This window comes from Labeo rohita, unplaced genomic scaffold (assembly GCF_022985175.1).
Source record: "Labeo rohita strain BAU-BD-2019 unplaced genomic scaffold, IGBB_LRoh.1.0 scaffold_1083, whole genome shotgun sequence".
Taxonomy (NCBI): domain Eukaryota; kingdom Metazoa; phylum Chordata; class Actinopteri; order Cypriniformes; family Cyprinidae; genus Labeo; species Labeo rohita.
In genome coordinates, this window is record NW_026127212.1 from 1 (window position 1) to 12,500 (window position 12,500).

Below are 12,500 nucleotides of genomic sequence, written 5' to 3' on the forward strand. Positions count from 1 at the left end.
ATTTGGAATAAAATGAATAAAGTACTCTCAAAGATGCTCTGTATATATAGATAATAAACAAATAAATATTCTTTCTTTGTTCTTTATTTGTATTAAGGTTATCAGCGGCAGCTGAGCTTCCGTAAATCAGATGGATCCTATGGTGCATGGATAGAGAGGCCGAGCAGCACATGGTAAAGTCATTATGATGTCATTATTTTTTGAGGGAATAAACTTGTTTCCCTTTCGAGGAACTCGAACTGCGTCCTCTAGGGGGCGCTAGGGGGAACGCCGTCAGCGTGACCCGTGTCTGAAGTATATATACAAAACAACAACAAAGTTGGCCGGCGACAGCCTATGACGTCACTGCCGGCGCGACTCGTCGCTGCCGGCGCGTCACTACCGGTGCGACCACAGTATAAAAGGACACCGGTAGAGCAGGACGGCCTCTTCTTCGTCTTCATTGACTCTTTGTCTGGAGTGTGTAGCAAAACGGTAAGAGACCCCTTTTCTTTGGAAAAATATGGCTAGCACTAGTAAGGCGTTTAGAAAGTGCGTGGATCCGTGTCCTCGTTATTTGACACCCGATGACACGCACGATCTTTGCGTCTTTTGTTTGGGCGAGGAGCATGCACGCGACGTCCTCGGGGGCAGTCTGCGTGCACTGTGAGCTTTTTCCCATGAGAAAGCTCCGTTCTCGTCTGTCTCTCTTCTCGAGGGAAGAGGGACAGCCACCTGTTCCCCGTGGCTCAGGACCCTCCGCTGCTGAGGCACGGAGAAAATGAGCTCATGGGGATCCCAGGTGGACCTCGCTGACGAGCTAAAAAAGGGACTTTCCCTTTCACGCGCGTCAGTCGCGGGCGAGGACGAACTGCTGGCTGACGATGATGTTGTTTCTCTTACATCATCCGATCCAGCAGCTAGTGCTCTGTTGGGTCCTTCCCAAGAAGAGCAGGAGATGTTGGAAGATGAGGAAGCTGAGGCTGAACCCTTTCTAATCTCCTGCCCTGCATACGAGGAGCTGTTGGAGGTTATGGATCGCGCCACGGTAAGGCTTGACTTGCCGTGGAAGCGAGCCAGAGAGGTGGCGCCTCGGGGTCGTCTCGATGAGCGCTATCTTTCTGATCATAACCTCCCGGCCCAGGTGAGTCTTCCATTCCTTCCCGATCTGCATACGGAGATCGAGAAGGTATGGAAGAGGCCGTTTTCCTCACGCATCCATAATTTTCCGCACTCTAATTATGCGAATATTGAGGGGATGCGTGAGCACGGCTATCAGAGGATGCCACCTGTAGAAGAGACGCTGGCCAGCTATCTCTCTGTAGGTAAGGCATCTTCCCTGAAGACTCCCTCCCTGCCATCCATTCCCCTTCAAGTAACATCTCGTTTGAATGGCAGGGCGTATGCAGCAGCAGGTCAGGCTGTGGGTGCGTTGCACACTATGGCGGTGCTTCAAGCCTACCAGGCTGACTTGCTGAAAGATCTGGATAAGGGTCAGGGTCTTTCCCCGGACGAGGTTGCTGAGCTGCGCCGCACCACGGATCTCGCTCTCCGTGCCACCAAGCAGGCCGCCACTGCCATGGGCAGGTCTATGGGGGCCATGGTGGTTACGGAGAGACATCTGTGGGTGAACTTGGCTGACCTCGGGAAGAAAGAGAGGGGCTTTCTTCTCGACGCACCAGTCTCGCCTTCCGAACTTTTTGGTACCTCCGTTGAGACGGTGGTTGAGAAGTTCAGGGAGGCGAGGGCGCGCTCAGCGGCCTTCAAAACCTTCATTCCACGAAGGTCCAGATCTGAGCCCGAACAGTATGGGGGTCCTGGCCCGTCTCGTTCTGAGGGACGAAGACAGGCCCAGAAGACTAGTGTGGCCACTCGCGCCCCTCCCCCACCTGCGGGTGGTTCCGGGAGGAAGCGTGGGTCTAGAGGAGGTAGACAGGACCTGAGGGAAGTGATCCAGACGAGACAGCGTGCTCGCCGGGGTCAGAGTAGAAGATAGCTTCTGCTTATCTTCCTTTGGGGGCTCCTGTCTCCCTCCTCTTAATTCCCCCTTCATATTAGTCTCTCCACCTGACTGAGGTTTGGTGGTACTTTTCCTGCGCACCCCTGCCGGACCTATGATGTTTTAGGTTGGCTTTTTTGTTAAAAAGCAACTTTTACTGATGGTCTGGCTCGGCCTTTCGGCCTCCTCTCAGGAACCATGGATGGGTGAGTTCGATCCATTTTTCATGTCTAACTATGAATCATATTTCTAGCTCAGTGGTCGCTCCCCTTTTTAGGGTTTCTAATAAGCGATCTCTTTGAGGTAACCAGGTCATAGTAATGGTCTAGATGGTTTCTCAGAAGGATTTTCTGAGTCTTCTGGAGTTATGCGCAGGAACCATGGTGGGGTGAGTACGACTCATGTTTAATGTGTCTACCATGCTGTATACAATTGGGTCCTGTTTTTGTGCCTTCCTTGGTAGGTCCTCTTCGAGCACCCCCCTCTGATCTTCAATCATGGTTATGGGCTGCTTGCCTGGGTCTGCCTCCCGTTTTCGAATAGGAAGCTTTCAGGTTCCCTTTACAGCACTGAGAAAAACTAGGACTTCGGTCCTACGTCTGGGTAAGCTCTTCAGAATCTCTTTTCACAGGGAGCTCCTGGACATTTTGGATAGACACATTGACCACCGGGTTAAGACCCTCTGTCTTCATCCTGCCCTGAGGGGCTTCGGTTGCGGGGTTTCCGCCCTTCACACAGACCTCCTACCTATGCCATCTGGTGATCTAGCGGTCGCCCTCCGAGGAGTGGGCTTGGTCACGCTATTTCACTGTTTCTCAAGTCAGAGCTGTTTCTGTGGAAACCCTCTGAGTGCTCCGAGGAGCCTTCAGCTAAGCATTCTTGGCCCTTGGTCCCAAGGCTCTGCGGGTCTTGGTAGAGCAGGGCCCGTGCTTTCCATCGAGGAGGTAAGCATAGGTCTGTGTGGGGTGAGAAGGGCTTATGCCCCTTGAGAGGTTACCCACAGAACAGCCTGAGGGCTGGGGATGTGACTGCTTTCTGTGCAGTCTTGTAGAGGTGGCTCCCCGTCATTTCTGATCCCCGTATCTCTTCCTGGGAGTGTGCGACGATGCTCCCCTTTCTGCGGAAAGAGTTTTTGCTAGAGTTCGTCTTCCTTGGAGAGATCAGGTGTCCCTCCCATGTCTCGGGAGTGGAACCCGGTCTCGATACACTACCTTTCCTTGGTACGTATATCAGCTTCAGGGCAGTATTATTAGACAGTTAGCTGCGGCTACTGCATAGGGTGCTCCCCCTCCCATCGAGGGTTTACCTGAGCACTGCCCCATTGGGCAACTGAGGTTCACCCTTACTGCCTTCCCCAGGCCAAAGGGAACTTTCGCGGGTCAGATCTCATCCAAGGCTTCTGTACAGGGCACGGTGATGCTCCCCTTTCTACGGAAAGGGTCTCTGAGCTCGTCCCCCTGGGGGATCAGTGGCTCCTCCTGTCCATGGGAGTAGAAGCCTGTCGCGATACACTGCCTTGTCCTGTGTGGCTAAGTGTATCGGCTCTTGGCAGTTTTAGTGGATAGATAGCCGCGGCCTCTATCTGCTTGGCATCTTTGTGCTCCCCTCTCCTTGAGGGTTTTGCTTTGAGCTTTGCCTAATTGGGCGGCTAGATGCGCCCTACTGCCTTCCCCTTAGAGCCTTGTTAAGCCGGCAGTGCTCCCCTCACCCTGAGGGTCTTCTTATTCCACCGTTTCTCAACGGTACGTCTAAAAATAGGCCCACATGTTTGTGGGCGCTTTCTCAAATCCATGTATATGGTAAGTGCACACGTTAACCTTTGGGCACTTTTCTAAAATCCACGCTGTGGTATGGAAGGCACCGGTGTTCTGCGTCCATTCTAAAATCCTTTATGGTAGGGATTCACGCGCTATTGCCCGTACCCTTTCTCGAGGTGGTCTAAAACCCGGTCGTCTCGGGTCCATCTCCAGAGCTTCTGCCAGGCTAAAAGAACGGTTTTTACGCGCCCTAGTTCCGGTGCGCATTTTATGCTCGCTCAACCGGGTTGAGCAGGGAGTTACCACTTGCGTTCTGTGTACGACTTCTGAGGGAGTCGTGCAGGGCTGCAGTAGCCCCTGTGTGACAGGCCAACCTGGGTATCCTAGGCTTCTGGCCGTATCCCCTTAAAGGAATACTTTGTTTCCAAGCTTGGGCTCTACCCGGGCCGATATCTGCCCTACAGGTAAGTTGGGTATGCAGCCTAAGCTCTGGCCGTAGGGGATATGTCACTGACAGCCATCACTTTATCCTAGGGGCGACTCCCTTAAGGCCTAGGGAGTTGGTACTTAGTGCCTGTCTCTCCGGAAGTCAGGCACTCCCCTCAGCATGGCAGCGTGGGTATAACCGTTCCCCCTAGCGCCCCCTAGAGGACGCAGTTCGAGTTCCTCGAAAGGGAACGTCTCAGGTTACGTATGTAACCTTGGTTCCCTGAGAAGGGAACGAGACACTGCGTCCTCTAGGCTCGGGGCCATGCTTCGGGATGTGAGCTTCAGACGAAGAAGCGGCCGTCCTGCTCTACCGGTGTCCTTTTATACTGTGGTCGCACCGGTAGTGACGCGCCGGCAGCGACGAGTCGCGCCGGCAGTGACGTCATAGGCTGTCGCCGGCCAACTTTGTTGTTGTTTTGTATATATACTTCAGACACGGGTCACGCTGACGGCGTTCCCCCTAGCGCCCCCTAGAGGACGCAGTGTCTCGTTCCCTTCTCAGGGAACCAAGGTTACATACGTAACCTGAGACGTTTTCTCTTTCATGCCTTGTTTCTACTAAATTACATTTTTGCTGTAAAAAATAAATAAATAAAAAAAATGCTGGGTTAAAAGCAACCCAATCACTGGGTGAAATATGGAAAACCCCAGTGATTGGGTTGTTTTGACTTAGCAGTTGGGTTAAATGTTTAACACAGCCATCTGGGTAGTTTTATTTACTATTCACTAACTAATACTTAACTATGACTGCATTTCTTGCTTAAAATGAACCCAAGATGAGGTTGGAAATAAACATTTATTAATACGTCCAATACATTAACATTTACTACTATGTTGAATACATAAAAATTAAGTTGAGTTAAATAGAAGTAGTGTAGTAATAATAATTATAATATGTTTTAAATTTGATTTATTTCTGCTCTTCTGTTTGTCTGTTAAAGGTTGACGGCATATGTGGCCAAAGTCTTTGCCATGGCCAGTGACCTCATAAATGTAGATGATAATATGATCTGCAGTGCCCTCAAATGGCTGTATCTCCACAAACAACTGCCGAACGGCTCCTTTAAAGAAGATACAGCTGTAGAGATGCAGCTTCATAGAGAGATGGTGGTAAGCTGAATGTTGTTGAATCTGTGCTCACAAAAGAAGGATGCAATAAACCAGAACCAGTGATTTATTTTTACTGTGGTTCCCAGCACTAATGCATTAAATAATCTTCAGTACAAACTACAGTACAAACAAAATTCAGCAATGCAGTGCAGTGACTGTGGAGGTGAATGTAACAATTTCCGGGGCTACATATAAATTGAGCGATTTAGTTTTAAATATAAAGGTATTGCACAACTTTAGACAGCATAATTAAAATATTAGAAATATTAGCCACAAAAAAAAAAAAAAAAAAAAAAAATGAATTGACAAACTGTTATTACATTTGTACAATGCACATATAATCTGACTGTTTTGTTATTCTGTTCTGTTTATTTGTGCTTTATTCCAGTGTGACAATAATGGCAAAGATGCAGATGCGTCTCTGACAGCTTTTGTCCTGATTGCCATGCAAGAGAGCAGAGAGATCTGTGCTGGATCAGTTGGTGTAAGTGAACTTGTTTTTTTTTTGTTTGTTTGTTTGTTTTTATTTTATTTTATTACAACATGCAGGTTGTAAATGCACCAAAATATTGTGGCATTATTTGGACATTTATGGCTCATAAATATATTAAAGTGTCCATAAAGTATCATGGGTATTTATGTCTCATAAATGGATTAAAGTGTATTAAGTTCATAAAGTCACTCCATATATGAGTTGATTCCATTTAAGGGATTCACTCTCACATTTAAATATGGTTGCCCCTTCTGTAAATCACTCATAACTTTGCAGTCAGTATTTGGCCAAAGAGATGAGGCAAACAAAAGATCTGTTTGTCTCATTACTATCTAAAACTTTTTTTCTGCTATTCGACTGTATCAGTTATGGACCCTCATGATAGTTTGTCCAAGCATTCAGGTGACAACATGAATGTTCAACATTTAAAGCAGCATTATGTAACTGTTGGCACTCTAGCGGTTAATAAACAGAACTGCACGCGTCCCGCAGAAGAACATTCTAACCAGAGCTACTTCTCTACGTTTATGTCTATGGCGATTTACACAGGTATGTGTTACTCCGCAGCAGTGACGACCATACAAGGCTGCAATAGTCCAAATATAAACACTTAATGTAGCCGTAGCGTAGTTATTCAGGATAAGACAAAAACACAGTTTGGAAGGTGAATTCATGATGTACATGCTCATTATATACATTTTGCAAATTTTAAGAACAGAGTGCTGCTTTAAAGACATAGTTCATTCCAAACTGAAAATTCTGTCACCACTTACGTTGTTCCAAACCTGTATCAATTTATTTCTTCTGCTGAAAATAAAAGAAGATATTTTGAAGAATATGGGTAACCAAACACTTTCTGCTCTTCATACTATGGATGTAATGGGGTCTATCAACAGTTTGTTGCCAGCATTCTTCAAAATATCTGCTTTTATGTGCAACAGAAGAAAGAAACTCAAAGAGCTTTGGAAAATCATGAGGGTGAGTAAATAATGACAGAACTTTCATTTTCAGTGAACTATTGCTTGAACAGTTGATTATGGTGCATGCTGTGTGACGTAGATTTAAGAACTTACTTTTACGTTTCACACACACTTCTATAGAGTCTGCATGAAAGCATGTGGAAGGCTGTTTCCTTCTTGGAAGGTCAACTTTCAAAACTGACCAATCCTTACACTGTTGCAATGACGTCCTACGCCATGGCCAATGCTGACGAACTTGATGTAGACATCTTGATGAGACACTCCACACAAAGAGAAGGTCACTCACATCAACATGTCAACAAAAAGTGTTTCACTTTATACAACACAGAACAATAAATCAAACCCAAGTAGAAATTATGAAATAATAGCTGTTTGTTGGTACCAATAACATTAATGCAATGTGTTGTGTGTTGTGTCTGGAACAGGCAGTCGGTCCTGGACTGTCCCTGGACAGCAGTATCACTCACTAGAGGCGACGGCGTATGCTGTGCTGGCACTTGTGAAGGCAAAAGACTTTGATAGAGCAGGAGAGGCAGTGCACTGGCTGAAAAGACAACAGACTCGCTATGGGGAATCTGGCACTACACAGGTACACTAATAATACTATTAATATATAACCTGAAATGATGGAAAAATAAGTTCAAATCAACAATCTCTCGAGTTTTGCTCGGTTAAGGCTAGAGGTAGACAGCTGTGGATTCTGGGCATGTGCACACCAATCTAGTGTAATTTTTGTCACACTGAATAACAATAATGCTGTTTTTGTATTATAGTAAGGGCTAGGTTTAGTGTTGGGGTAGGTGTAGACATTAATAAAACACAACCTAATAGGTAGAAACTTAAATTATATTGTTAGTTTCTGGTCAGAGCTGTATCCCTTCTAACCACAACCCTCTTTTACCTTCATATCTGTGTGTGTTGTCTTGTCTTTAATTGCATCTGGGAGGGCTGAATTACAGTCTTGCGCCACAGCATTGGTCAAACCGTGTTAGTGCAGACCCTTAGGTCATATGAGATTTGACAACAGAAATATTTGCTGATATTTTTAAATGGTCAATGTTGTCGAAAATCTTGAGTAATCGTTTAAGCTCTACTTGCATTGTCTTGTTCATTGAACAAGTGTTCAGAAGCAGTTTCGGTTAAAAGTCTTGATGATTTGGTTGCTTGATGGCTTTAAAGTTGCGACTGAGTTTTTCCGGTTCTTCCGAGTTCTTCTGTTACAACATGAACATATGAGCTTCATCTTCAGAGTCACTTGACCAGCATCGTCAAATCACTTACACGCACAGAAACTCAAAGGTTTTTATGAAAACCGGTCAACATAAAAGCCTGGTTTAACTTGAAGAAATTTTGACAAAAATAATTACAGTTGTACAGTAGAATGTACTTCTCAAAGCAACTTTATTTTTTTTAAGGAATAATCACTCTATTTTTTTTTCTTTACCATGTTTTAAGTTATTCAGTAAACTTCAGTTGTACAGCACTTTGTTTGCCAAAACGTTAAAGTTTAATTTGTTAAATTTCATTTGATTACATTTGGGCTTTATTTTATTATCACCATTGCTGATCAAATTAGCATGAAAACTAATTTAGAAAAAAAACTGCCAACGTACAATTTCTAAAAAAAAAATAATAATAATAAAAAAATAATAAGAAAGAAAGCATCTCATCATCTCAGCACCTCATCACCTATTTATGTTAATTTATCCTTATATTGTACAAGTTTTATTATCAATTTAATTTCCTTTTCTTCTTGATTAATTCAGTTTATTTTAATCTGTTAATTACAACAGTCTAAACAAATTAAAGGAAAAAATATCCAGAAGAATTAAAATTAAAGTTTCAATGGCATCTATGAGTATAAAATTGTAGTAAACATGCATAATCACTGTTGTAGTTATGAGGGGTTCGCTTACTGTTGTAAAAGTTTTGATTTAACAACTCTGGTCTATAATTTTGAATTCAAGTGGTGCAGTAAATGAGGACAGAATGTTTGTGTTTGGCTGCTGGAAACCTCCAGCTGGAAGTTTATTTCCAAGTCCGGCCTTTTCTAGGTGACCATCATGGTGTTTCAGGCTGTGGCAGAGTATCACACACAGGTGAAGGACCGACAAAACTTCAATCTGAATGTGGAGCTGTCCATGCCAGGAAGAATAAAACCCGTCCGATGGACTTTCAAAAGAGATAATATGCATCTTACACTATCAGACAAGGTGAGATTTGTTGTTCATCATTGATCATTTTTATTGTCTACATCAGTGTTTGACCAATAAAATATTCAGGTATCTCTATTACTTCATGTATTTGATTATTCTGATGACTTGAGTACGTCTGCGTTCATTCAACAGGTGGCCATAAACCATGTGTTCACTGTAACTGCTAGAGGAACTGGAAAAGCCACTCTTTCAGTGAGTGCCCATCAGTGTTTATTTAGCTAGATTAAAGAGTTTGAACATCTCATCTGAAACGTGCTGCTGTTTTCAGGTTCTGACGCTGTACTACACCAGACCTGTTGAGAAGAAGTCTGACTGTAAATTCTTTGATCTGACTGTTAAAATGGAAAAAGACCCTGAAAGTAAGATTGAGTTCATGGCCTTTCTGTGCATACATTCAGAGCTAAAATAAAACTTCCAAAACACTTCATTATGTGTTGATTGTTGGTTTTAATTATTATTATTTTTTTTTTATTATTATTATTATTATTTTTCCTTTAGCAAAACACAGAGGAGCCCTTGAATCTTACAGGCTGACTATGGATTTCTAGTATGTGAACATCTGTTCTAATAAGTTTATTGTTATGCCTAGAAACCATTTTTTTTTTTTATTTGTCAGCATGTGCTCATTATGGCTGTTTTCACACTTGGTTTGTTTAATTGGTCGGAGCCTATTTATTCTTTATTCTGACTTGCGTTACAAAGACTTACGTTTATTCGGAGACAAACAGCTCTGTGTTACTACAATATAACAATTCTGAGATCAAAAGGACTCTGGTTCACACCAAAAGCTCTAGTGTGAAAACAGCCTCAAAGGCAGACTGAGTAGATGAAGCAAACCTCCAAATAATGAATAAAATCTGCTCTTGATCTCCATCTTCACAGCTACAAAAGTGATAAAAGCGATGCCACCATGACTATTCTGGATATTGGCATACCGACGGGATTTACTGTGGATGACAGAGATCTGGAAGAGGTATTGTGATGATAAACTAACAACTAGCAAACCTTGAATATTATAATATGTCTGAAATGATCTGACACCTGTCTATTAAAAATACTCTGACGTCACTACAGTAGCTGTGCTAATCTAAAAACAGCTGTAGCTAGCGCAGTTCTTTAGCATTATGTAGCCTGTTACGTTCTGCTGAGTCCATCAAACAAACTTTGAAAGAAAATAACTGAATTGATAATGTCACTAACTGCAATATCAACATTGTTATTGAACTGAATTGAGTCAATATAGAACTGACCTTCACTAAATAACAACACTGTTGTGTTCTGTAGATGTTCAACCTGTAGAGACTCAATTTAACTCATTTTTATGAAATTTGTAACTTGATGAACCGCACTAAAACAACACTGTACTTAACTGAGCTGAATCATGACACTGTTATCTTTTACAGCTGAAATGTTGTTTCGTCATTGATAAATTGTACACCATTTTAACACTGTTGTTTTTCAGTTGTCCACAGGAAAGGAAAGATACATTCAAAAATTTGAGATGGACAAAGTGCTCTCAGAGAGAGGATCCCTCATCCTATACTTAGATAAGGTATTTCACCAAACTGTGAATCCCAACGATGCTGTAAACATCTTTAATCACACTTTCTTGTGACCGGAAAAGTATGTGCTTGTTTCTGATTGGCTGACAAAATGCTCATTAATATAAAACAACTGCACAGCAAGAAAGTTCCATGTCACTGCATGTACAGCATTGTGTAGTGTACAGTGTGGCCAACATATTAAACTCATATTTCACATTATATATATATATATATATATATATATATAAGCACAAGAGAAAGTAAATATGTAACATATAGCCATAGGCTGTAACGAATTTACATTTTATTTTGTTTTTTGTCAGATATGCAACACAGTTCCCCTTCAGTCGTTTCACTACGACGTTACATATAGGAACTCGCTTGAGTGACCAATCACCTCTGAGCTATATAGAAAAGGCCAATGAAATTGGCGAGTGGAGTTTGCACGCAACGCCACTCCCCCCGTACATACGGGTATATAAGATGGCGGCGCGCATCCACTCATTCAGATTTTCGCTTCGGAGCCTCACCACGACGAGCTGGCTTTTTTGTTTTCATTCAGAAAACGTCGATTGATATCCTGCAGAGTTACGCTCTCTCCAGAACTAGCGCGACTTCATAACACCGCGGCAGTTCAAAGATCCTGCGAGCCAGCTGCCTACACAGCGAACGTGCCGGCTTTCTCGCATTCCAGCGAGTTTCTGCGCACAGATTGTGCCGCGTCCTCCCTGGGCGTACCGGGATCTAAAAGAGCAATTTCCTTACGGTCGTTGAGAGGCATTTTCCCGGTATGTCTTTCCGACCGTGCGTTTCTGGGTGCGGTAGTTTGCTCACCTCCGTAGACGGTCATGATCGCTGTCTCACGTGTCTGGGCCGAGCGCACGCTGAGGCAGCGTTTGTGGATGGTTCATGCGCTCATTGCGAGCGTATGTCCATGGCCACGTTGAGGTCCCGCCTCTCGTTCGCGAGACGGCTCCCCTCGTCGTCATCCCGCGGCGGTTCGTCGAGCCGTAAAGGCTTTACGGCCGCTACGGCGAGGCGCTTGGGGGACCTCCAGGTGACGGTGCAGAATGTTCCGCCGGGTAAAACCCCACGGGCTTCCACCGCGTGGTCCCGTGGCGATGCCAAACAGACCACTCCCCCATCTAAAAGCGGGCCCAGCGTCTCTTTTGGTGCTCCCCCGGAGGAAGAGATGTCTATCTCAGCATCAGAGGGTGAACATTTAGCAAATGAAGCGGGCGCTTCGGCGGAGCAGCGCCCCTCCGCGGTCGCTGTTCCGTCCGAGGCGGACGCTGAACTGTCGGCTATGCTCCTCCGGGCCGCCGAGGAGGAGCATAGCACCTTCGGGACCTCCAGCCCGATCCTTCGAGGCTGGACGATTGGTTTCTGGGGACGAGGTCTGCGGCACCGCCGCGCTCGCCCCCAGTGCCTTTCTTCCCGGAGGTGCATGATGAGCTGGTTAGGGTGTGGCGGGCCCCTTATTCGGCTCGTTCACGTCCTACCTCCTCAGCCCTCGCTACCCTTGATGGCCAAGGGGTACGCGGGGGTCCCTCAGGTTGAGCGTGCGGTTGCGGTGAATTTATGCCCGCAAGACGCCGCCACCTGGCGGGGCTCTCCGCGCCTCCCGTCCAAAGCCTGTAGGCTTTTGTCGGCTCTCACCGGCAGAGCCTACAGTGCTGTGGGCCAGGCCGCCACTGCCCTGCACGCCATAGCCACCCTGCAGGTCTACCAGGCCAAGGCGTTAAAAGAACTGCACAAGGGTAGTCCTGACCAAGCGGTGTTGCAGGAGCTGCGTGCGGCGACTGACTTCGCCCTCCGGGCGACTAAAGTGACGGCGCGGTCCCTTGGTCAGGTGATGTCCACGCTCGTGGTCCAGGAACGCCACCTCTGGCTGAACCTGGCGCAGATGGCAGATGTCGACAAAGCACGCTTT

The 12,500-nt window shown here is 45.3% G+C and overlaps 1 pseudogene; it reads left to right on the top strand.

Moving 5' to 3' along the window:
• Positions 1-101: 101 nt before the first annotated feature.
• The window catches only part of LOC127157478 (complement C3-like), a 22,818-nt pseudogene continuing 10,419 nt past the window's right edge, over positions 102-12,500 (top strand).